The sequence below is a fragment of the Syngnathus leptorhynchus genome, chromosome 21, assembly GCF_054491065.1.
Source record: "Syngnathus leptorhynchus isolate UIUO chromosome 21, UIUO_Slep, whole genome shotgun sequence".
Classification (NCBI taxonomy): Eukaryota; Metazoa; Chordata; class Actinopteri; order Syngnathiformes; family Syngnathidae; genus Syngnathus; species Syngnathus leptorhynchus.
In genome coordinates this window covers 4,883,210-4,908,405 of record NC_141215.1, presented here as the reverse complement: position 1 = coordinate 4,908,405, position 25,196 = coordinate 4,883,210, and the positions used below count along the sequence as shown (strand labels likewise).

The following is a 25,196-nucleotide window of genomic DNA, read 5'->3' as shown; positions in this document are numbered from 1 at the left end:
TGGCTGTGTTTTTGCAGGCTGCAAGAATGGGATGAGGAAATGTATAATTCCTCATCCAAAGGCGCAACGCCCCTATCCCAAGGAGCAACGCCCCTATCCCAAGGAGCAACGCCCCTATCCCAAGGAGCAACGCCCCTATCCCAAGGAGCAACGCCCCTATCCCAAGGAGCAACGCCCCTATCCCAAGGAGCAACGCCCCTATCCCCAGGAGCAACGCCCCTATCCCCAGGAGCAACGCCCCTATCCCCAGGAGCAAGCGCCCCTATCCCCAGGAGCAAGCGCCCCTATCCCCAGGAGCAAGCGCCCCTATCCCCAGGAGCAAGCGCCCCTATCCCCAGGAGCAAGCGCCCCTATCCCCAGGAGCAAGCGCCCCTATCCCAAGGAGCAAGCGCCCCTATCCCCAGGAGCAACCAGCGCACTGCAAAAGTCGACATGTGTGCGGATCATGTGCCCAGGAGGGGACAGTGTGGTTGCCTTTGGTTATGGGTGTTTAAGGTTGCAGCTGTGGCCAGTGTTTGGGGGGGGGGGGTTGATGGTTGGTCTTGGTTAAGAGGTGTGCTGTGGTTGTGGCTTGTCTGGATCCAGCGTTGTCTTGCGCTTGGATTGCCATTGACGGCTCATTTGGTCACGTGGATGGCGAATTTTGCCATCTGACTTGTAACATTTAGTCTTTTTCAAACCTGCCATTGTCTTACTTGCTGCGTTCTCTGTTCTCCCCCTTCGGTGTAGGGCGGCGTCGGAGCGAGCCGGTCCCGGGTGTCCAATTTTGCAATACGACTCGTGACATTTTGTCTTTTTCTAACTTACCACTGTTGTACGTAATCTAACCCTAACCTACCACTGTGGTACTTGATTTCTCTTTTCTCCCTTAGGTGTAGGGCGGCGTTGGAGCGAGCCGCTAACATTGTGTGTCTTTTTCTAACCTATCACTGTCGTACTTCATCTCACCCTAACCTACCACAGTGGTACTCGTGTTCTTTTGTTTTTTCCCCCCTCCCCTCGGTGTAGGGCGGCGTTGGAGCGAGCCGGTCCACGAGGAAGCAGGGGTGGCGGCGGGTGCTCAAGACATAATGACGCAAGCAGTGCACAACTCATTGCATGTTCTGCCTTTTGCGGGCCGGACGGTGAAGGGGTGCGCACGGCCCGGCCAGACTCCCCAAGACTGTCACCAAGAGTAGCTCGCCGCTGTGATCTACAACTCGGGGTGCTCTTTGAGTTTCCTGACATTGTTTCTGTGACTGTCTGCAGTTGGCGACTGGGACCCGATCAGAGGTGGACCACTTCCATCGCGCTGAAGTATCGTGCCTTGACCGAGCTCTGGGCTCTGAGAGAGACCCACTTCCCTGGAGGTGTCAACGCGTAAAATGGAGGTTTCTTTCTTTTTTTTTTTAAATTCACACCAGCGGTGTTCAAACGTCAGTTTGAGGGCACCATACTGAAAGAAATTCTGAAATCTTTGAGACAAATTCATAAAAATTAGGAAATGTTGCCATTTATATTTTGTGCTACTGCGCTAAAGTGGTGTTGTCCATTTTGAAGGTCATTCATGCGATGCGTTGATCAAGCGGCTCCTCGGCTGCCGTTTGGACACCAATGGTGACGTGCGTAAGGCTGCGCGGGTATTGGAAAACTGTCATATGGTGGTATGTTATTGACATGCACTTTAAAAAGGAAAGTTTTTTTTTTGAATGTGGCAAATGAAACAAGCTCCATGTTTTCTTGCCTCTTAACTATTTGTAATGAGTTTAGAAGATGACAAGTCATTGATGCAAGTTAAAGATAAGTGATCTAACGCATCTCGTTGCGATCAAATAGTTCATTTCCGTCCAGGTTTTTGCACGACTTTGCTTAATGCAATGGTTTGGCCCAATACTGCCATAGCACAGATTTTCCAATATGTTGTGCAACCCTGATTGAGTGCAAACGCGCAGCGATAGCAAGCGACTGCGCAAGCGAAAGCAAGCGCGCAAGCAAAAGCGACCGCGCAGCGACGGCAAGCGCAAGCGACCGCGCAGCAACGGCAAGCGACCGCGCAAGCGACGGCAAGCGCAAGCGACGGCAAGCGAAGGCAAGCGCAAGCGAAGGCAAGCGAAGGCAAGCGCAAGCGAAGGCAAGCGCAAGCGACGGCGCAGCGAGACCTTTGTGCTTGTGTCTTGCTAGGTGGAAGAGAAGCTGCACGAAACCAAGAGCCGGCGGACGGAGGCCACCAGACCTGGCTGATGATTGATCTCCCCAAAGGAAGCGGTCGCCATGTGATGAAGAGCAGCCTGATGCGTGACTGGCCAAGGCTGGCCAGAGGTGACGTGTCAATCGAATATACAAGAGTAGCGTACACACTTGGTTGTGAATTTGATTTCCTTATTTGTCTGCCTTTCAGCGGACGGGACGAGCGCCAGCCTGCACCGAGAGGGAACGGGGGGCAGGTAATGAGTAGGTCCGCAGAAGTCAACTGCAACCGCGTGCCACTGAGCACCGTTTGTCTCTTTATTGCAGTCGTTGCCAGGCGGAAGATGAGTCACATCGGCCCGGAGCGGACCCGAACCTTCCTACAGATGCGGCGAGGCCAGGAGGGCAAAGTGCCCAGCCAGCGTTTAGGGGGGAGTATGACTGTTTTTTTGTCCTTTTGCGGTTTCCCTCCCTCCCTCCCTCCCTCCCTCCCTCCCTCCCTCTCTCTCTCTCGCTCTCTTTCTCCCATGCGCCCGGCAGTACCTGCATGGCCTGGTGCAGCCAGGGTGGAACGTTGCTATACCTTGCCCTTTGTGGAATAACAGGGTATAATGTATGCCTGCCTGGTTCCCAGTGTCGTCGACGGTGTCGAGGACGAGGAGATTCTCCGTGACGCCCTCCGTGACGTCACGTTTTCCTTTTTTTTCCCCCCCTCCAGGGGCCAAGCTATCTCTCTCTCCCTCTCCCCCCCTCGCTCTCGCTCTCTTTCTCCCATGCGCCCGGCAGTACCTGCATGGCCTGGTGCAGCCAGGGTGGAACGTTGCTATACCTTGCCCTTTGTGGAATAACAGGGTATAATGTATGCCTGCCTGGTTCCCAGTGTCGTCGACGGTGTCGAGGACGAGGAGACTCTCCGTGACGCCCTCCGTGACGTCACGTTTTCCTTTTTTTTCCCCCCCTCCAGGGGCCAAGCTATCTCTCTCTCTGTTCCCCTCCGTCCCTCCCTCCCTTTTCGTGAGGGGTTAAACCTTTCATAAACCGGATCGCTCCAATGCGGGAGTTCCGTCTGAGACATGTGCCAGTGCCTCTCGTTACCTGATTTAAACTTGCTTGAGTTAAGGTCGGGGGGCGGCTGCTAGTAAAATTTTTCCTCTTGCCGAAACCGCCACAATATGTCTGCCTTTCAGGATTGCCGGGGCAGCGGATCGGACCAGCGCCTGCACAGAGAGGGACTGGACCGCGAGACCAGGAGGTAGGTCATGAGTACGTCCGCAGAAGTGAAGCGACCGCATGCAACCGAGTGCCGTTTTTCTTGTTGCAGTTGTGCGAGGCGGATGATGAGTCCAGATGTCGCATACCGGCCGGGAGGGGACCCGAACCCTCGGCGGACCTTTCGCCAGTGACGAGCGGCCCACACGAGATGGCGGGAGATGTGGCAAGGGCAAAGCGCCCAGCCAGCATTTAGGGAGAGTATGACTTGATTTTCCTTTTACGCTTTTTCTTTCTTTCTTTCCCTCCCTCCACTTTTTCACTGGGTGTGCACACTGTGTCTGCATGATGCCTCTTTCTGGCTCAGCGCTGTCATGTTGCAATATTGTTGTTTTATTGTTTTTGTTGTTTTTTGTTAAATACAGAGTGAATTGTAAAGTTTGTACTGTAATTGAGTGTTGCTCAACCTGTATTGAACTGAATTGAAGTGGCCCATTTTAAACATTGGCAGAGTAAAATGACAAAATACAAAATGGAATTGTATGAGATATCATCAATGATACATCTGTCTCAAATATGTCATGTTAAATATGCAGTGTCAGGCTTTTTATTTTAACTGCGCAAAGAAAAGCTGTATGCATTCTAAATTGAAGACAAAAGCCAAGTCGCCTGACATATTGATGCAAGTGACAGAACTCAAGTGTAAAACCAGACTGCTTAGTAAGCAGCAAAATTCATATTTTGCTAACCTTGCAACGTTGTAAAATGGCCACTGAAATGTGAAATACACTCCATGTTTGCAATCCAAAATGTCGGCAAACACCCTTAGATGCAAATGACCAGTGTAAGCATAAAAACAGTCTCTGTTGTAATCAAAAAGTCATCTTTGGCAAGCTTGCTTTAAAAATGGCCACTGAAATCAGAAATTGTAAGGGTAAAAGCTGTTTTGATTAAGGCTGAGCCCCTTTTTGTTTTTGAATAGTCATGAATTATGGTGGGCATGAGTGTGAATAAAGTCAACTTTGGTGTGGTTTTGTTGGTGTAAATTAACTCAACTTTGGTGTTAGCCTTCACTCACAATGTGCTTTGGTTGATGCTGCATATCTTCAATATGAAAATTATTGCATGTTAAGTTACAAGGCAAGATATCATTTACAGTTTGACTGCAAATATGGTCCTTGTACACCTCAGGATTTGTAATAGAAAATTGAATATGAGTCTGGCATGTAACTACCAGGACATTGGCATTCACTCTAAAGCACAGCTGCTTATCATGACCAGCCTTGGCACATGTAATGGGTGGTAGTACTCAGTTAAAGGCCAAAGCGCAACCTGCTTAGGTGGCACGCAAAAGTGAGGCAGATGTAATTTTGGTACCGCCATCTTTGTCAAATTAACCTTTTCGGACAGGTGAGATAAATCTAAGTGCTGCCACCTAGTGGCGGCACGTTTGCGTCAACGTGTCCGACGCTCCGTTTAACTGCGAAAATATTTCACTTTTAACTTGAAACAACGACACTATTACAAATGATAGGAGCCTTAATTTGACAGCTGGGTTAATGCGACGCATCTTTCGTTGTTTGTTTTGCCCAAAGCAACCTAAACAATACGTACACATAAGCACTGCCGCTATCTCGCCAATGTGCATGTGTGTACAAAGCAATGAAATGAATTTGCATGATGGACTTTTAAAACATGCTATTAACGTGCAAGGTATACTGATGCAAAATGTTTGTATTTTACAATTGAAGATTTCTCAGGATGAGCGTTGCCAGACTCGAACACGAGGCTGCGTATTACCCGTCTACGTGCCGAACCCCTCGGCCATCGGTACCTCTTACACTCAAGTTCCTACGACTCCTCATATCCTCAGCACTGCAAACCTTTGTGCCGGTAAATGACGGGATTTTTATTTTTTTTACCTCATCAAATATGTGTCAAGCATACCAGCTGGTGTTTTAGAACAGTCTCGAATCGTAAAGAAAAAAGAAAAAAAACTTACTAAAGTTTTAAAATCTTATTGCCACATATATTTTCCTGCTACGTTAGCACGTAGCATCTATATTTCGCAGCGCAGGAAGTAACGCAGGGGGCGCAGGAAGTAACGCAAGGAGCGCAGTGAGCAGGGGGGCGCACCGGGCGCAGCGGGCGCAGCGAGCGCAGCGAGCAGGGGGGCGCAGCGGGCGCAGCCAGCGCAGCGAGCAGGGGGAGCAGCGGGCGCAGCGAGCAGGGGGAGCAGCGAGCGCAGCAAGCAGGGGAAGCGAACCCGGGAGCTCCGGTGTTCAAGCGCAGCGACGGAGCCGTTCGCCAAGCGTGGCCAGCTCGGCACTGACCCCGATTTTACTTCGAGTCATTCTTATCCGTATAGTAGTACGTCCCGCGCGCGTAGGGTAAGTACAAAAGAGTGAAGACGGCCACCAACTTTCAGGTCGAAATAGCCCAATGGTTAGTGACACGGTCTCTTACCGTGAACAGACCTGGTTCGATCCCAGGCGCGGCCGAAGATCATGACCTCCTTTTGTTAAGTGTGAATAGTATTTGCATATATAAGTATTTATTTATATGTAAATACAGAAGGTGGCCCCGCCCACAAGTGGGCGGAGCAATGCAGCGGGCCCCGCCCCCGGCACACAGGGAACGCCCCCCAGGCAGTGGGCGGGGCAAATCCAGTAGCCCCGCCCCCAGCACACGGGCCCCGCCCCCTCCCTTCGATCAGGGGGCGGGGCGAGGGGGCGCGTCGCCCCGCCCCCTCCCCTTGGATAGGGGGCGGGGCGAGGGGGCCGCGTAGCCCCGCCCCCCCAGAAGTCTATATAAAGACAGTAGGGGAGGGGGCGGGGTGAAGCCCCGCCCCCTCCCCTACTGTCTCTATATAGTGCAGGGGGCGGGGCGAAGCCCCGCCCCCTGCACTATATAAAGACAATAAAAAGTCTATATAAAGACAGTAGGGGAGGGGGCGGGGCGAAGCCCCGCCCCCTCCCCTACTGTCTCTATATAGTGCAGGGGGCGGGGCGAAGCCCCGCCCCCTGCACTATATAAAGACAATAAAAAGTCTATATAAAGACAGTAGGGGAGGGGGCGGGGCGAAGCCCCGCCCCCTCCCCTACTGTCTCTATATAGGGGAGGGGGCGGGGCGAAGCCCCGCCCCCTCCCCTATATAGAGACAATAAAAAGTCTATATAAAGACAGTAGGGGAGGGGGCGGGGCGAAGCCCCGCCCCCTCCCCTACTGTCTTTATATAGACTTTTATAAAGACTTTTATATAGACTTTTATAAAAGCTTTTATAAAGACAATAATAAAAGTCTATATAAAGACAGTATACTTTTATATAGACTTTTATAAAAGCTTTTATAAAGACAATAATAAAAGTCTATATAAAGACAGTAGGGGAGGGGGCGGGGCTTCGCCCCGCCCCCTCCCCTACTGTCTTTATATAGACTTTTTATTGTCTCTATATAGGGGAGGGGGCGGGGCGAAGCCCCGCCCCCTCCCCTATATAGAGACAGTAGGGGAGGGGGCGGGGCTTCGCCCCGCCCCCTCCCCTACTGTCTTTATATAGACTTTTTATTGTCTTTATATAGTGCAGGGGGCGGGGCTTCGCCCCGCCCCCTGCACTATATAGAGACAGTAGGGGAGGGGGCGGGGCTTCGCCCCGCCCCCTCCCCTACTGTCTTTATATAGACTTTTTATTGTCTTTATATAGTGCAGGGGGCGGGGCTTCGCCCCGCCCCCTGCACTATATAGAGACAGTAGGGGAGGGGGCGGGGCTTCACCCCGCCCCCTCCCCTACTGTCTTTATATAGACTTCTGGGGGGGCGGGGCTACGCGGCCCCCTCGCCCCGCCCCCTATCCAAGGGGAGGGGGCGGGGCGACGCGCCCCCTCGCCCCGCCCCCTGATCGAAGGGAGGGGGCGGGGCCCGTGTGCTGGGGGCGGGGCTACTGGATTTGCCCCGCCCACTGCCTGGGGGGCGTTCCCTGTGTGCCGGGGGCGGGGCCCGCTGCATTGCTCCGCCCACTTGTGGGCGGGGCCACCTTCTGTATTTACATATAAATAAATACTTATATATGCAAATACTATTCACACTTAACAAAAGGAGGTCATGATCTTCGGCCGCGCCTGGGATCGAACCAGGTCTGTTCACGGTAAGAGACCGTGTCACTAACCATTGGGCTATTTCGACCTGAAAGTTGGTGGCCGTCTTCACTCTTTTGTACTTACCCTACGCGCGCGGGTACTACTACTATACGGATAAGAATGACTCGAAGTAAAATCGGGGTCAGTGCCGAGCTGGCCACGCTTGGCGAACGGCTCCGTCGCTGCGCTTGAACACCGGAGCTCCCGGGTTCGCTTCCCCTGCTTGCTGCGCTCGCTGCTCCCCCTGCTCGCTGCGCCCGCTGCTCCCCCTGCTCGCTGCGCTGGCTGCGCCCGCTGCGCCCCCCTGCTCGCTGCGCTCGCTGCGCCCGCTGCGCCCGGTGCGCCCCCCTGCTCACTGCGCTCCTTGCGTTACTTCCTGCGCTGCGAAATATAGATGCTACGTGCTAACGTAGCAGGAAAATATATGTGGCAATAAGATTTTAAAACTTTAGTAAGTTTTTTTTCTTTTTTCTTTACGATTCGAGACTGTTCTAAAACACCAGCTGGTATGCTTGACACATATTTGATGAGGTAAAAAAAATAAAAATCCCGTCATTTACCGGCACAAAGGTTTGCAGTGCTGAGGATATGAGGAGTCGTAGGAACTTGAGTGTAAGAGGTACCGATGGCCGAGGGGTTCGGCACGTAGACGGGTAATACGCAGCCTCGTGTTCGAGTCTGGCAACGCTCATCCTGAGAAATCTTCAATTGTAAAATACAAACATTTTGCATCAGTATACCTTGCACGTTAATAGCATGTTTTAAAAGTCCATCATGCAAATTCATTTCATTGCTTTGTACACACATGCACATTGGCGAGATAGCGGCAGTGCTTATGTGTACGTATTGTTTAGGTTGCTTTGGGCAAAACAAACAACGAAAGATGCGTCGCATTAACCCAGCTGTCAAATTAAGGCTCCTATCATTTGTAATAGTGTCGTTGTTTCAAGTTAAAAGTGAAATATTTTCGCAGTTAAACGGAGCGTCGGACACGTTGACGCAAACGTGCCGCCACTAGGTGGCAGCACTTAGATTTATCTCACCTGTCCGAAAAGGTTAATTTGACAAAGATGGCGGTACCAAAATTACATCTGCCTCACTTTTGCGTGCCACCTAAGCAGGTTGCGCTTTGGCCTTTAACTGAGTACTACCACCCATTACATGTGCCAAGGCTGGTCATGATAAGCAGCTGTGCTTTAGAGTGAATGCCAATGTCCTGGTAGTTACATGCCAGACTCATATTCAATTTTCTATTACAAATCCTGAGGTGTACAAGGACCATATTTGCAGTCAAACTGTAAATGATATCTTGCCTTGTAACTTAACATGCAATAATTTTCATATTGAAGATATGCAGCATCAACCAAAGCACATTGTGAGTGAAGGCTAACACCAAAGTTGAGTTAATTTACACCAACAAAACCACACCAAAGTTGACTTTATTCACACTCATGCCCACCATAATTCATGACTATTCAAAAACAAAAAGGGGCTCAGCCTTAATCAAAACAGCTTTTACCCTTACAATTTCTGATTTCAGTGGCCATTTTTAAAGCAAGCTTGCCAAAGATGACTTTTTGATTACAACAGAGACTGTTTTTATGCTTACACTGGTCATTTGCATCTAAGGGTGTTTGCCGACATTTTGGATTGCAAACATGGAGTGTATTTCACATTTCAGTGGCCATTTTACAACGTTGCAAGGTTAGCAAAATATGAATTTTGCTGCTTACTAAGCAGTCTGGTTTTACACTTGAGTTCTGTCACTTGCATCAATATGTCAGGCGACTTGGCTTTTGTCTTCAATTTAGAATGCATACAGCTTTTCTTTGCGCAGTTAAAATAAAAAGCCTGACACTGCATATTTAACATGACATATTTGAGACAGATGTATCATTGATGATATCTCATACAATTCCATTTTGTATTTTGTCATTTTACTCTGCCAATGTTTAAAATGGGCCACTTCAATTCAGTTCAATACAGGTTGAGCAACACTCAATTACAGTACAAACTTTACAATTCACTCTGTATTTAACAAAAAACAACAAAAACAATAAAACAACAATATTGCAACATGACAGCGCTGAGCCAGAAAGAGGCATCATGCAGACACAGTGTGCACACCCAGTGAAAAAGTGGAGGGAGGGAAAGAAAGAAAGAAAAAGCGTAAAAGGAAAATCAAGTCATACTCTCCCTAAATGCTGGCTGGGCGCTTTGCCCTTGCCACATCTCCCGCCATCTCGTGTGGGCCGCTCGTCACTGGCGAAAGGTCCGCCGAGGGTTCGGGTCCCCTCCCGGCCGGTATGCGACATCTGGACTCATCATCCGCCTCGCACAACTGCAACAAGAAAAACGGCACTCGGTTGCATGCGGTCGCTTCACTTCTGCGGACGTACTCATGACCTACCTCCTGGTCTCGCGGTCCAGTCCCTCTCTGTGCAGGCGCTGGTCCGATCCGCTGCCCCGGCAATCCTGAAAGGCAGACATATTGTGGCGGTTTCGGCAAGAGGAAAAATTTTACTAGCAGCCGCCCCCCGACCTTAACTCAAGCAAGTTTAAATCAGGTAACGAGAGGCACTGGCACATGTCTCAGACGGAACTCCCGCATTGGAGCGATCCGGTTTATGAAAGGTTTAACCCCTCACGAAAAGGGAGGGAGGGACGGAGGGGAACAGAGAGAGAGATAGCTTGGCCCCTGGAGGGGGGGAAAAAAAAGGAAAACGTGACGTCACGGAGGGCGTCACGGAGAGTCTCCTCGTCCTCGACACCGTCGACGACACTGGGAACCAGGCAGGCATACATTATACCCTGTTATTCCACAAAGGGCAAGGTATAGCAACGTTCCACCCTGGCTGCACCAGGCCATGCAGGTACTGCCGGGCGCATGGGAGAAAGAGAGCGAGAGCGAGGGGGGGAGAGGGAGAGAGAGATAGCTTGGCCCCTGGAGGGGGGGAAAAAAAAGGAAAACGTGACGTCACGGAGGGCGTCACGGAGAATCTCCTCGTCCTCGACACCGTCGACGACACTGGGAACCAGGCAGGCATACATTATACCCTGTTATTCCACAAAGGGCAAGGTATAGCAACGTTCCACCCTGGCTGCACCAGGCCATGCAGGTACTGCCGGGCGCATGGGAGAAAGAGAGCGAGAGAGAGAGAGGGAGGGAGGGAGGGAGGGAGGGAGGGAGGGAAACCGCAAAAGGACAAAAAAACAGTCATACTCCCCCCTAAACGCTGGCTGGGCACTTTGCCCTCCTGGCCTCGCCGCATCTGTAGGAAGGTTCGGGTCCGCTCCGGGCCGATGTGACTCATCTTCCGCCTGGCAACGACTGCAATAAAGAGACAAACGGTGCTCAGTGGCACGCGGTTGCAGTTGACTTCTGCGGACCTACTCATTACCTGCCCCCCGTTCCCTCTCGGTGCAGGCTGGCGCTCGTCCCGTCCGCTGAAAGGCAGACAAATAAGGAAATCAAATTCACAACCAAGTGTGTACGCTACTCTTGTATATTCGATTGACACGTCACCTCTGGCCAGCCTTGGCCAGTCACGCATCAGGCTGCTCTTCATCACATGGCGACCGCTTCCTTTGGGGAGATCAATCATCAGCCAGGTCTGGTGGCCTCCGTCCGCCGGCTCTTGGTTTCGTGCAGCTTCTCTTCCACCTAGCAAGACACAAGCACAAAGGTCTCGCTGCGCCGTCGCTTGCGCTTGCCTTCGCTTGCGCTTGCCTTCGCTTGCCTTCGCTTGCGCTTGCCTTCGCTTGCCGTCGCTTGCGCTTGCCGTCGCTTGCGCGGTCGCTTGCCGTTGCTGCGCGGTCGCTTGCGCTTGCCGTCGCTGCGCGGTCGCTTTTGCTTGCGCGCTTGCTTTCGCTTGCGCAGTCGCTTGCTATCGCTGCGCGTTTGCACTCAATCAGGGTTGCACAACATATTGGAAAATCTGTGCTATGGCAGTATTGGGCCAAACCATTGCATTAAGCAAAGTCGTGCAAAAACCTGGACGGAAATGAACTATTTGATCGCAACGAGATGCGTTAGATCACTTATCTTTAACTTGCATCAATGACTTGTCATCTTCTAAACTCATTACAAATAGTTAAGAGGCAAGAAAACATGGAGCTTGTTTCATTTGCCACATTCAAAAAAAAAACTTTCCTTTTTAAAGTGCATGTCAATAACATACCACCATATGACAGTTTTCCAATACCCGCGCAGCCTTACGCACGTCACCATTGGTGTCCAAACGGCAGCCGAGGAGCCGCTTGATCAACGCATCGCATGAATGACCTTCAAAATGGACAACACCACTTTAGCGCAGTAGCACAAAATATAAATGGCAACATTTCCTAATTTTTATGAATTTGTCTCAAAGATTTCAGAATTTCTTTCAGTATGGTGCCCTCAAACTGACGTTTGAACACCGCTGGTGTGAATTTAAAAAAAAAAAGAAAGAAACCTCCATTTTACGCGTTGACACCTCCAGGGAAGTGGGTCTCTCTCAGAGCCCAGAGCTCGGTCAAGGCACGATACTTCAGCGCGATGGAAGTGGTCCACCTCTGATCGGGTCCCAGTCGCCAACTGCAGACAGTCACAGAAACAATGTCAGGAAACTCAAAGAGCACCCCGAGTTGTAGATCACAGCGGCGAGCTACTCTTGGTGACAGTCTTGGGGAGTCTGGCCGGGCCGTGCGCACCCCTTCACCGTCCGGCCCGCAAAAGGCAGAACATGCAATGAGTTGTGCACTGCTTGCGTCATTATGTCTTGAGCACCCGCCGCCACCCCTGCTTCCTCGTGGACCGGCTCGCTCCAACGCCGCCCTACACCGAGGGGAGGGGGGAAAAAACAAAAGAACACGAGTACCACTGTGGTAGGTTAGGGTGAGATGAAGTACGACAGTGATAGGTTAGAAAAAGACACACAATGTTAGCGGCTCGCTCCAACGCCGCCCTACACCTAAGGGAGAAAAGAGAAATCAAGTACCACAGTGGTAGGTTAGGGTTAGATTACGTACAACAGTGGTAAGTTAGAAAAAGACAAAATGTCACGAGTCGTATTGCAAAATTGGACACCCGGGACCGGCTCGCTCCGACGCCGCCCTACACCGAAGGGGGAGAACAGAGAACGCAGCAAGTAAGACAATGGCAGGTTTGAAAAAGACTAAATGTTACAAGTCAGATGGCAAAATTCGCCATCCACGTGACCAAATGAGCCGCCAATGGCAATCCAAGCGCAAGACAACGCTGGATCCAGACAAGCCACAACCACAGCACACCTCTTAACCAAGACCAACCATCAACCCCCCCCCCCAAACACTGGCCACAGCTGCAACCTTAAACACCCATAACCAAAGGCAACCACACTGTCCCCTCCTGGGCACATGATCCGCACACATGTCGACTTTTGCAGTGCGCTGGTTGCTCCTTGGGATAGGGGCGCTTGCTCCTGGGGATAGGGGCGCTTGCTCCTGGGGATAGGGGCGCTTGCTCCTGGGGATAGGGGCGCTTGCTCCTGGGGATAGGGGCGCTTGCTCCTGGGGATAGGGGCGCTTGCTCCTGGGGATAGGGGCGCTTGCTCCTGGGGATAGGGGCGCTTGCTCCTTGGGATAGGGGCGTTGCTCCTTGGGATAGGGGCGTTGCTCCTTGGGATAGGGGCGTTGCTCCTTGGGATAGAGGCGTTGCTCCTTGGGATAGAGGCGTTGCTCCTTGGGATAGGGGCGTTGCTCCTTTGGATGAGGAATTATACATTTCCTCATCCCATTCTTGCAGCCTGCAAAAACACAGCCATTAATTGTATACTGGGAAGCTAAAACCCGACACAGCCATTAATTGCGTGTTGGGAAGCTGAAACTTTACAAAAACGAGTTTTCACCTGATTTAGGACTACGCTTCCTCAGTGTCCTCAACATCACTCACTCAAATGACTCCTCCTCAAGAGCCTCTTGTTTGCTTTGTATAGAAGGATGCTGGCTGGGCAGCCTTTTTTTTTTTTTAGCGCTACAAAAGAAACAAATTATTGCAACAAAAATAGAGTAGAGTGCCAGTGGCATGATAATTTTGTTACAATTATACATACTAAGTAGAGTTTTACATTTGAAAAAAATATGTATATATATAATTAGCATTATATTGAAGTTTTAAATTTATCCTAACTATAATTAATATTTAAATGTTATCATCTTCAACTCACCTCACATCGGACAGATGATCCACGTTTGCGGCGTCCAAAACGGGCGAAAATAACGCGCGCAAATGTTTGTTGCACAACGGGACCCGGGCGGGCGGGCGCCATCTTGGAATAGATTTGGTCTGATTTGGACATTACTTAAATTCGTTACATTCAGTTTGCATAACACGGAAATGGCACACGCATAATATAAAATACAGAATTGTTTGATTGACGATAGTCAAACTAATATTTTCTAAGGTAAGACAAACGCGCGCTTATCGGCGGCGCCATTTACGAACCTTCAACAAACTAACGAAAAAATGCTGGCCAGCATAAAAAAAAACAAAAACCGCGAAAGACATTTGGAATACTGTAGCGAAAAAACGACCAAAGCGCGCAACGACGCGGCGCAAAGTGGATTGTGGCGTGCCGTGGCCAAACCTCAAACACTCCCTGGAGAGCGAAAATCCTGCAATAAATAGTCAAAGGCATGGTAAAAAACACCAAACATTTACTCGATGGCCTGCGGCCTACAATTTACCTCGAGGCCTAGCGTCGCGGTGAACGCGGTGACGTTGCAGATTCACGAGATTTCGACAATCCTGCAACAAATTAAATGAAAAAGGCTTGTGAGAAAAGGCAATAAACCACACATTTTTGGGGCGCATTTGAAAACTCACCTTGCGGCCTCAGTTAACGTCACCGTGGCGAGTGTGAAAATCCTGCAACAAAACATGGCGTCCGTCGTGAGAGACGGCAAGAAACGACAAACATTTGCTCGTTTACCTGAGAAAACGCCGCACGGTCGGTTGCGCCTGCATTTGACAATTCCCCTTGAGCGGGAAAACCCTGCAACAAACAAACGTGGCGTCCGTCGCGAGAAACGGCAAGAAACGACAAACATTTGCTAGCTTACCTGACAAACCGCCCGCCACCCGCTCGGTGGCACCTGCATTTGATAACTCCTATTGAGCACACCTGTCTCCAATTAACTTGAAGACGTGACGTCACTTTCGCCTATTCAAATATTCTTCTTCTCTTGCTCGTCCAACGGCGCTTTGCACACGAGCGCCACCGGGTGACCTGTCATGTGACTACCGTGGAGGGGATTGCTTCGCTGACTGTCCGCTTACAATATAAAATGTAAGGCTCAAGCGCTCAACTGAGACCTCTCGTGTCCCTCCAGAACACTTTCTTATTTATTTGTTTATTTTACCTATTGAAGTGTTCATGAAGTGTAACTAATGACAGGCCACTTCATTAGGGGAAAAAGCAATAGGTATACTCCACGAGGTAAAAAAATGAAATGAACAAATAAGATTTAGAACATGGATGTTTTATTATTTATTTTTACCTCACGGATGTTTTTGAAAAAAAATCAACAGCTGTTATCTAGCATAGAGAGTACACTTTTAACAACAGAAGAAGCTTAATTGTCATTGTACAAAAGAAAAACAACACTTTGGCCACTTCCACAGCCTTCCTGGCACTCCATCCGGTCCTGCTGGTCAAAGCTCAAATTACAACTCCAATATATAAAATTACAAAAAAACTCACATTTAATTCACTAAGTACTCACTAAAGGTTTTTCATTCAATGCCAGTGACTTCATGAATAAATCATAAAAAAAGGCTCGCAAAAGTGCTTTCGTATCACAAAAGGGAGCAACGTGAACTCAAAGTATATTGAAAAATGTCAAAGCACCACAAGGAGGAACCAACTTGTCATATTTAGTGCCGCGAATCACAATATGACCCACTTTGTTTTGAGCTGGCGATCACTGATATCTCATTTTTTTCAGTTTCCTGTAACAGTTGGATTTTTAACTTTTCATAGGGTCCAGCAATAATAATAATAACATATCGGTTTTATATAGCGCTTTTTTAGACACTCAAAGTCGCTAATAATAATAATAATAATAATAATAGCTTGGTTTTGTCAGTCCAGTCGGTTCCCAGACGGAACAGAAGCAGCTTCCACGGAGAGCAAGAGAAAAGGGCTCAAGGGGTCGTCTTGGCAGGCTGCAAGAGAGAAGTGACAAATTAGAGGTTGGCAGCTTCAAAAGGAGCTTCAGCAGGCCGGCCCATGAGAACCCTTTTTTTAATAAGCGCAATCCCCGTCTGAAGTCTCGCGGTGTAATAAAAACGGATAGGGTGCCTACATTTCTAATCTTCTTTCATTTGAGTGTGGATTTGTTGCCGGCTCACGCTGTGCTCGCAGCGCCTCGTCCCATGTATTAAATTCGAAAGGCGGAGTCGGAACAGATGGCCAACGTTTGTCTTTGGCGCTACCAAAAAAAAAAAAAAAGTTTGCGCTCGCATCTGGCTTGAAATTTGACACACATCAGAATAAAAAGCAACAAGTTTAATCATTGTTAAGCATCTGCCTTTAAAATGTCAACGCGTCATCCCGTTTCCGATTCCGTTGTTCAACCGGCTCGTGCTTATTGATTGGCCGTAGCGGTAAAAGGTCACCGGATGGGCGATGCTTGCGAAACTTGGCTAACTGACGGATTACCTTGACGTGTGCATTCTACCAATCTACCCCCCCCCGCATACGCATTCTCTCGATAGCGACGTTAGCACGAGGATGATGTTACGTAATTGTACCCTCAACGACTCAATTTATCCACGCTATCCATCCATTCAAGGTTATGGGCACTTTTAAGCATCATAAATCTCATTAGTGGTGCAACATGTCTGTTTTGAAGCAATTTTCTGCTTCTCATTGCATCCTTTCATGCATAATGTAATGGTTTTACTCTGAGGGGAGAGAGGGAGGGAGGGAGGGGCCGTGTGGGTGGGATCCTCCCGCTAACGGCTCGTTACGCCACGCGTTCCAGTAGCTCATCAGCGAGCAGCCAGTCGGCCATTAAGTGTAATGCCTTATTAAATATTTACTTGGTCCGATGCCACCGCCGCGCAACGTTACAACGACACGTTTGTCATTAAAGGACATCGGCGCCATTACGCATGCACGGCGCCGAACGCGGCGAGCAAAGGTTGCAGAGGCCGTCTGAAAGCACGGCGGTGACGTTCTCGTCCATTCTAACGTCTGCTATGTTGCGTTCGGCATTTGGAGCATCTGTTGGTAGCTCCACGCGTCATAGGCGGGAATAATTCAAATTCTTACATATAATATGGCATTTTCCAGGAACAAAACCTACAAAATGGAGCACTATTATATTTTCTGAAGTCTGGGCTGAGCTGGCACCTTACCTCTATTTTGTGCCATATCACGTGGAGTCTCAATGTCTCAACCTTATCGCCTGAAAATTCCGCTGACATGCATTCAGAGACGATCCGATGACGTGCCTCTGTTGCGTTTTCAGAATTGTGCTTGTGTTTTGGGTTAAACATGTCAACAAATGGCTTAATTATAGTCATTTAGAGCTGCTTGGTGGAAGCACTTGTTGTAGCCGTGGGACTGCGGCGCACACAGCGCGCACGTGCGTGTGTGTGCGCGAGCACACTTTAGCGCAAGAGGGTTTGTTAATGATATTTACGGAGTCAATGAGGCTCGGGAGGAGTGCTACAAAGTGGCTTTCCTAGCACACAATTACACAGCGCAGTGACGTGCTGAAGGGGCGCCGCATGCTTCACGCTACGGGCCTCGTACTACAACGTGAGCGTGACTAGAGCGCACTGAGACTTTCTTGTTGTTTCAATATGTCAGCATGCACACGTGCGCTTTTGGCAGCAAGGTTAAAGAAATCTCGAGATGAATGACACAACCTGGACACGTGACGCGGCCAAAGGGAGGAAGGTTATCTATATCTACACACAGCAGCAAATTCCCTTCCAGCCTTATCAATATCCCGCTCTGCAACCCCCAAAAAATGCTCAAATTGCGACGGAAGCTGCAGGTTGCTTGTCAGAGCTACTGCACACTGTTGTGTTTGTTCATTGTTGACGCCACCAGCCAGCTGGCCTCTCGCTCGCTACAGGAAGGGAACGGGCAAGGATGGCGGGGGAATTAACTAACCCCCCCGCCCCGTTTGCTTTTCCTCTCCAAGTATGGCTGCACCGGAGCACGATTTGTCATCGAGGCTGCGGCGGGCGCGACAGAGCTTTACAGCTGTGAAATGTGGCCAGTAAACAGTATCTTGCGCTGGTGGCCAAAGAGCCCGTCCCGCTGAGGGACTTTGTCGCCTTTGTGACTTTGAGAGAAGCCACGCCGAGGACGCTATTCTCTTCGGCCCAACTGCATTCAGGAAGTTCTTGCACCTAAAGGGCAGGATTGGTGTTTGGCAGCCACGACGGGATATTGTTCCCCCAAACAGGAGAAGCGGCGAGTTTTGTATGGCATCCAAGGATTGAAGGATGGCCTTCCATTTACTCCACTTTATCTATGAAAAACACAAACATGGAAAAAAAAAAAGCCCTTAGAGAGTGTAAACGGCCACCCAACATTTGTCATTTGGCGGAAACAGATTATGTCCAATTATTGAAGATATTTTTGGTCAGTTTAAAGGGTTTGGCCTTTGTCTCCTGACCCTGATCTTCACCCGGGTTGACACTTTTAAAAGATTCATACTGATTGCCAGACCACACTGATTGAATAAAATATAGACTTAAAGCCATAAAAATCCTTTCAGGTCCTCCAGTTGAGGGCGAGGAACCGTAAACAAGTTTACAGGGCAAAGGGGATTGGATACTTGGCATATTTTTTACATAAAGCGTTTTCTAGTAAACATTTTGATGGTTTTACAAGATCATATTGTTGCGTGGAGAAGTGGCAAGAGTGCTTCCAGGGAGCCTCCATACGAGTTGTGCGTGTGCGGTCGGGCCTGCGGGGTCCTCTCCTCTGCACCGCCGGATCGATACTCGGCTTCAGCTTCACCGTCAGGACCGCCGGAGGAGAGTCGGGCTCGATAAACCAAAGATTTTTCTCCCCGACATTCTGAACTTTTGAACGTCCCCAGAGCAGCTTTTATCCACTTTTGAGTTCATGCGGTAAATACACAGATTTCCAACTGAGATTTTTATTTTTTTTTTAGCCAACGCGAAAGGCTAAATGTACTAAAAACATTTTTTGTTTTTGTTTGTTTCTTCTGCTGTGATCATCTCTTAATTAGTGCTCTCGATTTTCTGCAGTGTTCTACATGTTGATACAGTTGGAAGCATGAAATATTGATCTCGTCTATGTTCAGCCAAGTTTTTTTTTTTCCTACAGGTTTGAGTGGTTAAGAGAGTACATAAGCACGCTAACCGAGGATCAATATTTGAATATTTGTTGACAGCGGTGGAGCCATTTTTGAAATCAGGTTCTTCAACGCGATAGATCAAGAAATGTTGCTAGCGGATGCTAATGATCATTTCCTCTCAAGCATCTCGGCGTCTGCGAGAAAAATGGCTTTTCTTGCCGTTTCACAGCTCATCTAGTCGATACATGATTCCGTTTACACGCGGTGACGTGCAAAGCTAATTAATCCCGGCGCGCTCGAGTCTGTTGGCACTGCAAAGTGGAATGTCAAAGACACAAGTGATGGGGCGCTTAAATAAATTCATTTGCCATCATCCGTACGATACGATATCTAACAACAGCGGCGCTTCTCCGAGGCCGGCGGTTCTTCAACCAAGTGCAATTCACACTCGAGAATAAATGCAAATGCCTAGCAACTATCTTTTGATTTGAGCTGCTTTGAGACTCGCCATTCTCATTTCCACCACCCATGAAAGTAGATTTTGAATGAAAAGAGCGTCCATAAAAAAAAAAAAAAAATTGGGGAATTGTCAGCAGAAGCCTTTAACGACACAATCTCGGGGTGCTTGAAAACGAGTTGACGTGTAGCCCGCGATCAGCATCAGTGCTAACTGTGCATGAAAATGAGCCGCGGCCTCTCATTTTGGTCTCTCCTTAATCGAGTATCACACACACACACGCTGCCATGATGGACATTAAACACAGTTTAGAGAAAAGCAGAGGCCCCGGCAAAGAGCCGCTTCATTACCGCTGGCATTTAGCCGCCGTCGCCTTGCACCTTATCCAAGACAAATGCCAGCGTGCGCCACGCCGTGCCTCCCATTATATGATGACATCTGCGGAAAGGTTAATACACTTCTTAAGCACAGTAGATGCTCAGCTGCTCTCCAACACGCCGGCGTCCTCTCTCGCTATCATCGCTAGCTAGCGCACGGCTGACTTTATTAACGCGATAAACGGGACGACCGCGTGGCTGAAAAGGCGGAGAGGGAAAAATCATGGAGTTGATTTGGCAAACTTAAACATGCCTTTTTAAGATGCTGTCCTCGTGATGAACACAAGTCAAAGTGTTCTCATCCTAAGAGGACCTTCAATCTAAAAGCTACATTGGAACATTAGCTAGTTGCGGACTCTGATTTTGCCTGCAAATAAAGTACTCTGTATTCCCCCCCCCCCCGGCTTATTTAGTTGGAAATGAAAATAAAAGGTGACTGCTGAGGCGGAAAATGACACTATGAGAGCCGCAAGTCATACAATTTATGGGTCATTCTAGGATTGCTGGGCAATTGAGGCCTCAACATTTTGGAAAAACAGATCGTTTGTTTTACATTTGGATTCTTACCAACAATTTGATTTGTCATTTCTGCTGAGTCATGTTTCTTTCTCTTCTTCTCGAAGGCTAAAAGGCTGCTAGGAATGCAATTAGAAACTATTTTAGATTTTATGGATATGTAAATTAGTTATTGAGAGAGGGATGAAAGAAACAAAAACGAGGGTGCTCAAACGCTACTTGAACAATATTTAAGGGGACAGAAAAGGTCCAACGTTTCTGGACTGACTCATGCTCATGTTTTTAACATTCATATTTACAAATTATGAGAAGTACTGTAGTCACTAAAAAAAAAAATGCTGATTTTCAAAGTGCATTCCTTTTCTACCAAATCCAAAATTACCAACTGCTGCCGTTTTTAAACCAAGCGAGGAAATGTATAGAACAAAGGGTAAAAAATACGAACAGTGTGGGGGGGGAAAAAAAAAAAAAGCAGCGCGCTCGAAAGTGACAGCCTGCGTGGGTGCTGTGGGAATAAACATCTTTGTGCCACCTTAGAGAGAGCAAAGTGTTGAGCATCACTAGAAATTACACTTACATAACACTTTCATTTCTCACATTTCATAACTTATCAAAAGCAAATTCACGTCGTCTGTCTTTTCCATTTTTACCAAATGAAAACAAGTCGATAAGTCAAAGAATTCCCTTAAAGAATACTTGCTGCTCATTCAAATGTGGCGTCGAACGGAGCTCGCTCGTCCCTACGGGGATCCCCCCCCCCCGATAAGGCAAAGGAGAAACTGCATTGAGAACTAATTAATAGCCTATCGAGCCTCGTGTCTGCAAGACAATGTCACAAGTTGTAAGATCACCCTTTGAGGTATTCCCGGTGGTTTTGCAAAATAATAACGTTATCACAGACCCTTTTTCTCTTTATGGAATAAAATGTCAAATGCAAATTTTTCTACACTGCTCTCCAGAGGCTAGACATTTTTTTTTACTGACTATGGACGGGGATCGAACCCACAGCCTCCAGGTTTGGGAGACCCTACCATTAATCCACACCACCCCCATAAATGCATACAAATATTAAAAGCTCGATCAGTAACAGTAACGAGATGCTAGCACTTTGTACACCTGCTAGCTGGCTGTCACTTGATATTTACTGGAGCAGCATATCACAAGCTTCCCCAGGGATACCTTTAAGCGGAATCTTGCACAGACTGAGATGTACCTTTTTATTTCTTAGATTCAACGTAAATATGTAGCTCGGAGATTAAATGAGGGTTTTATCCACGGACACTTGAAGGTACGGCGGTCTCCGGAGGCGGCCATTGGTTAGCGTCCATCACATCTCTCGATTATTTAATCCCCTAAAGAAGTTATCTGTTCTGATTTAGTTGAGAGATTCTTCTTAATGAAACAGACGGTCCCGAGACAAAACGTGTCTTCTCTTTGTGGCAGCTCATATCAATGGCACCGATGAGTTTGAAGTTTTCCCATTACCCCCTCAGCCCCTTTCATAATCTCCGCTTTGCATTGGAAAGAGCGTCTAATGAAGACGCGGCGAAATAGCGCCCGGGATTTTTTTTTTTTTGCCACCGCGCTCCCCTTAATCAATTTACAGGTCGCGAGGTGGCGGCTCGGCGAGATGATTATTGTTCTAGCGAGGCGGGCGTGCTCGTCTCTCGCTTGTCTAACCTCGCTAACGCCTCCGGAGCGGGCGGCCAGATTGAACGATAAAGTCGTCTCGGCGAACCCGTCCTGATTTAGAGCCCTCGGAGAAATGGATACTTATTTTTCTCTTCGCCCATGTTCACTGGAGTGCGACATCATCAACCGCCTCACTCTTCTCATCGTTTTTTTTTTTTTTGGAAGATTTAACGGCTGCGGGTCCAAAGAGGTCACTCTCTCAATGTCAGTGATCATCAAGCGGCTGCCTCACAAGTTTGGAATTCTATTTGGCCGCCGTAAAATACCGCAGTCGCTTCCGTGCATGAGTCACGGCCTGAGTTGAAAATGGGACTCGAAAAAAAAACTTCTGTTCTCCGAGAAGATATTTGGTACCTATGACCACCACATTCAACCAGAGACGGATTTAAATTCGTGACTATCGCAATGGTCGGGTGAACATGCCTGAAACCTGCAAAGGAGCCCGAGCCGCTTGTAGAAACATCAAAACTTTGCGACGCATCCGTGCACCGACGTCCACAATCCCTTTGGGTCGTCTGCTTCGGTGTGAAGCCGGAGCCGTGTGCATGTGTAATGTGGTGGAAAGAACACAGCTTGGCCCTTCTACGCTGGAGATCCATAGAGGCTTCATAGCAGGCAGAGTTTGGTTCTGGGTCAGGGCATCAGAAGAAATCATCACTTCATCTACAATACCAGAGTATCTGATTTATGTTGATATCAAGTCATGCTTTGTGACCCCTTGACTCTTACTTCGGATTAGCTTTTGTTCATCGCAGATGAAATGCTAGCGATTGACTGAGCGGCTTTTTGTGTTTTGACAAGTGCAAGCCTGGGAAAGACACAAGGCGCACTTTTCTTGTACGTACAAGTCTTTCCATTTCTTTTCTAGTCTATATTTATTGTTCAAATAAGGAGCATTGTGCAGAAGCATGAAGGCACTTTTGAGTTTGCTGTTATCAGCAGACTAAAATGTGTCAGCGTTTGCTTGTCGGGTTGTTGCACAGACAAAACGTCCTCATGTTAGTTTGAAATACGTGTTTAAAACTGCAACGTGTGGGTTGAGAAGGGGGGGGGGGGTGATCATTTTTGTAACACTTACCAGACTGATTGAGATCCCCACTCACCAGGCATAAACAAACAGGGGGGGGGGGGGAATTCTTTTGTTGACGTGTAGAGAGTGCCAAGCAATTACAAACAACATTAAAAATGTAATGAACCCTATTTGCTTCGGGGCCAGGAGCGAAATAGACTGGGAGTGAAGGATGACGGGTGATGAACAGGAGGAGACGCTTTGCTCGGAATGTGTTGCCATACAAATGGGGAGGGCCTGCTCGGAATATTGAATCAAACTTTGGAGAGGGACGGCTGGATGGCGGCTCCGCTCGGTTATCCCGATGGAAGGATGCCAAAATGTGCTAACCTTCATTAGTTATGACAAACGGTGTCCAAGATTGTCGCTTGGTCGAAATGAGCTTTGCTCATTCTCCATATGCAATGGCAGCTTGTTATAGCAGAGCTACTATTAAAGGCCACTGAGGGAAATTGGATTTTTATGACCCCCCCTCTCTCATCAAATGTAATTAAAAGTCGCCTAGCACAGATATGCACCTTCAAGAGGTAGGAGGCTTTTCAAAAAGCCGAGATCGAATTAAAAGGATTTTTGACTTTGAAAAGGTTTATTCTGTGTTGTTTGATTTGTTCAAGTGTGACCGGGGTGCGTTCCTGCTGGGATAACAAAAAAAAAAAAAGAAGCTACGGCTCCCGTAAGCACTTGGCTGCAACTTAACCATTGCCAAGAGTCCGCATTCTACAGCCAGGACTGATGTTCAACACGGTAGATAGTGACGAAAAGAGCATTGTCATCTGGTTACGGTCTTCGTGTGATCTGATAAAGTGAAATTAGCATCGCCTCTGACCACGCGGGGAAAATAAAACGTGCGCAGTCATCTAACAATATAAGTCAACTCGACTCAGCCCAATGACCTCCCGAAAACATCTTAGCAGTTATTAGAAAGACATCATGGCGCTTGGATACTTTAGCTTCTTTGGATACTCCCCCTCAGGGGAAAATGTTTGTCCACCGGAGGCGCCCTGGAGCTCACGTTGGATCGCTCGGAGACTGCCAAAGAGCTTCAAAGGACCTGGCATCTTCTCCTGTTCTATTGTCTCGTCCGCCTCAGCCAGGAAACATCCTGTTTTTGGCGCGCCGTGCCCACGAGACTCGCCAGAGTTTGCATTCACAGCTTGCGGCATCGTTTCCAAAAGCGAGAACGGGCCGATGCCAATCTGCCCGTTTGCCAGTATTAATAAACGCGTCCCAAAAGTTTTTGATCCTCACTGAGAGCAAAATGAACAGCACATCATCGCCCTGCATTTTTTCCCCCCTCTACCTTTTTGGACACACTTCAATGCCGACAAATTGACCTACTTCATTTACACCGATGATTTATTCATTCATTAAGAGAGGACGAAGCGGTAGGAATTTTACAGACGTGCTATTGCTCGCCACAAAATTGGGTACACTTGAATAATCCAATGAGAACTAGAACTGAAACCAATGATGTCATGGTATTAGACACGTTGACATCATTGCATTTTTCTCATGAAATCTTCACCTCAGATGACCTCACCAGGAGGGGAGAAGAAAAGGTAGCAATACACTCAACAAAAGATTGAGTCGGTCCACTCAAACGTTTGTTTTTCCAACCCGCCTCAGCTGGCACTCATTTGTGTTAGCGTTTGAAATATCGCACGTCTTTTGAACAATCAAGTGAAACCGTCTCCCTTGTCACACCTCATTTTGTGCAAATAATTCATCCTTCTGTCTTGGCCCAGCCTGCTTGTGAATTTCCATCGTCCGTCTCTGCTCGCGACGACACTTTTGACACCTCGCTGAAGTCATTTCTTTCGTTCTGACCAAGTCGAGTAAATAAACCCATTTGTAGCACGGGCGATACGTCAGATTGAGTGAAAAATGGAAAATGCAAACATTAAAAAGCTATCATCCTTCCATCAGTCTACTCTGACCTCCAAAAGAGCTTTCGACGGCGGCTGTTTGGTTTTTGACAAGAGCGGCGTGGTGGAATCGTCTCCTCGCATTGTTTGAAAGCCACGCGATCCGGTTTTTTCCCCTTCATTTCTAAGCGTGGCGACGGGCGGAGAGCAGTGTCTCATGAATTACTTGCTTGCTAGGAGAAGGTTATTACAGAGAGATAAACAGAAAGATATAAAAAAAAAAAAAAAAAAAAATCTTCAAGTGATAAAGAAGATCGATGACTCTCCGGCGGGAGCCTGCGCCGATGACTCCATCACCTTTAGGTGTCTCTAAGTTATTTCCCTCTCTCCGTTTCTAATCAT

The 25,196-nt window shown here is 48.3% G+C and overlaps 2 protein-coding genes and 2 long non-coding RNA genes across 17 annotated transcripts in view; 1 reads left to right on the top strand and 3 right to left on the bottom strand.

The window, feature by feature from the left end:
• Positions 1-4,410, top strand: part of tbc1d22a (TBC1 domain family, member 22a) — a 71,776-nt gene extending 67,366 nt beyond the window's left edge. For 8 of the 10 annotated variants that reach the window (XM_085902275.1, XM_085902277.1, XM_085902272.1 and 5 more), the window contains 4 exons: positions 18-2,298; positions 2,378-2,423; positions 2,494-3,418; positions 3,488-4,410. The gene's annotated coding sequence lies outside the window, so the exon portion shown is untranslated. The remainder of the gene's footprint in view (positions 1-17; positions 2,299-2,377; positions 2,424-2,493; positions 3,419-3,487) is intronic. The other 2 variants (XM_085902270.1, XM_085902271.1) reach the window with 2 other exon arrangements.
• Positions 4,411-8,926: 4,516 nt separating this feature from the next.
• Positions 8,927-12,958, bottom strand: LOC147040283 (uncharacterized). 2 transcript variants are annotated; one of them, XR_015063203.1, is made up of 5 exons: positions 12,159-12,958; positions 11,035-12,084; positions 10,910-10,955; positions 9,919-10,839; positions 8,927-9,849 (listed from the first exon to the last, which is right to left on the bottom strand). It is a non-coding gene; the product is annotated as an uncharacterized LOC147040283 (long non-coding RNA). The 2 variants fall into 2 exon arrangements; XR_015063202.1 differs by having other exon boundaries at positions 11,035-12,852.
• Positions 12,959-14,213: 1,255 nt separating this feature from the next.
• On the bottom strand, positions 14,214-14,689 carry LOC147040282 (uncharacterized). Its single transcript, XR_015063204.1, has 4 exons — positions 14,589-14,689; positions 14,459-14,521; positions 14,353-14,394; positions 14,214-14,274 (listed from the first exon to the last, which is right to left on the bottom strand). It is a non-coding gene; the product is annotated as an uncharacterized LOC147040282 (long non-coding RNA).
• Positions 14,690-15,015: 326 nt separating this feature from the next.
• LOC147040279 (uncharacterized) overlaps positions 15,016-25,196 on the bottom strand; it is a 161,577-nt gene continuing 151,396 nt past the window's right edge. For 2 of the 4 annotated variants that reach the window (XR_015063127.1, XM_085902280.1), the window contains one exon: positions 15,016-18,020. The gene's annotated coding sequence lies outside the window, so the exon portion shown is untranslated. Of the gene's footprint in view, positions 18,021-22,345; positions 22,489-25,196 lie in introns of those variants that run through there. The other 2 variants (XM_085902281.1, XM_085902282.1) reach the window with 2 other exon arrangements.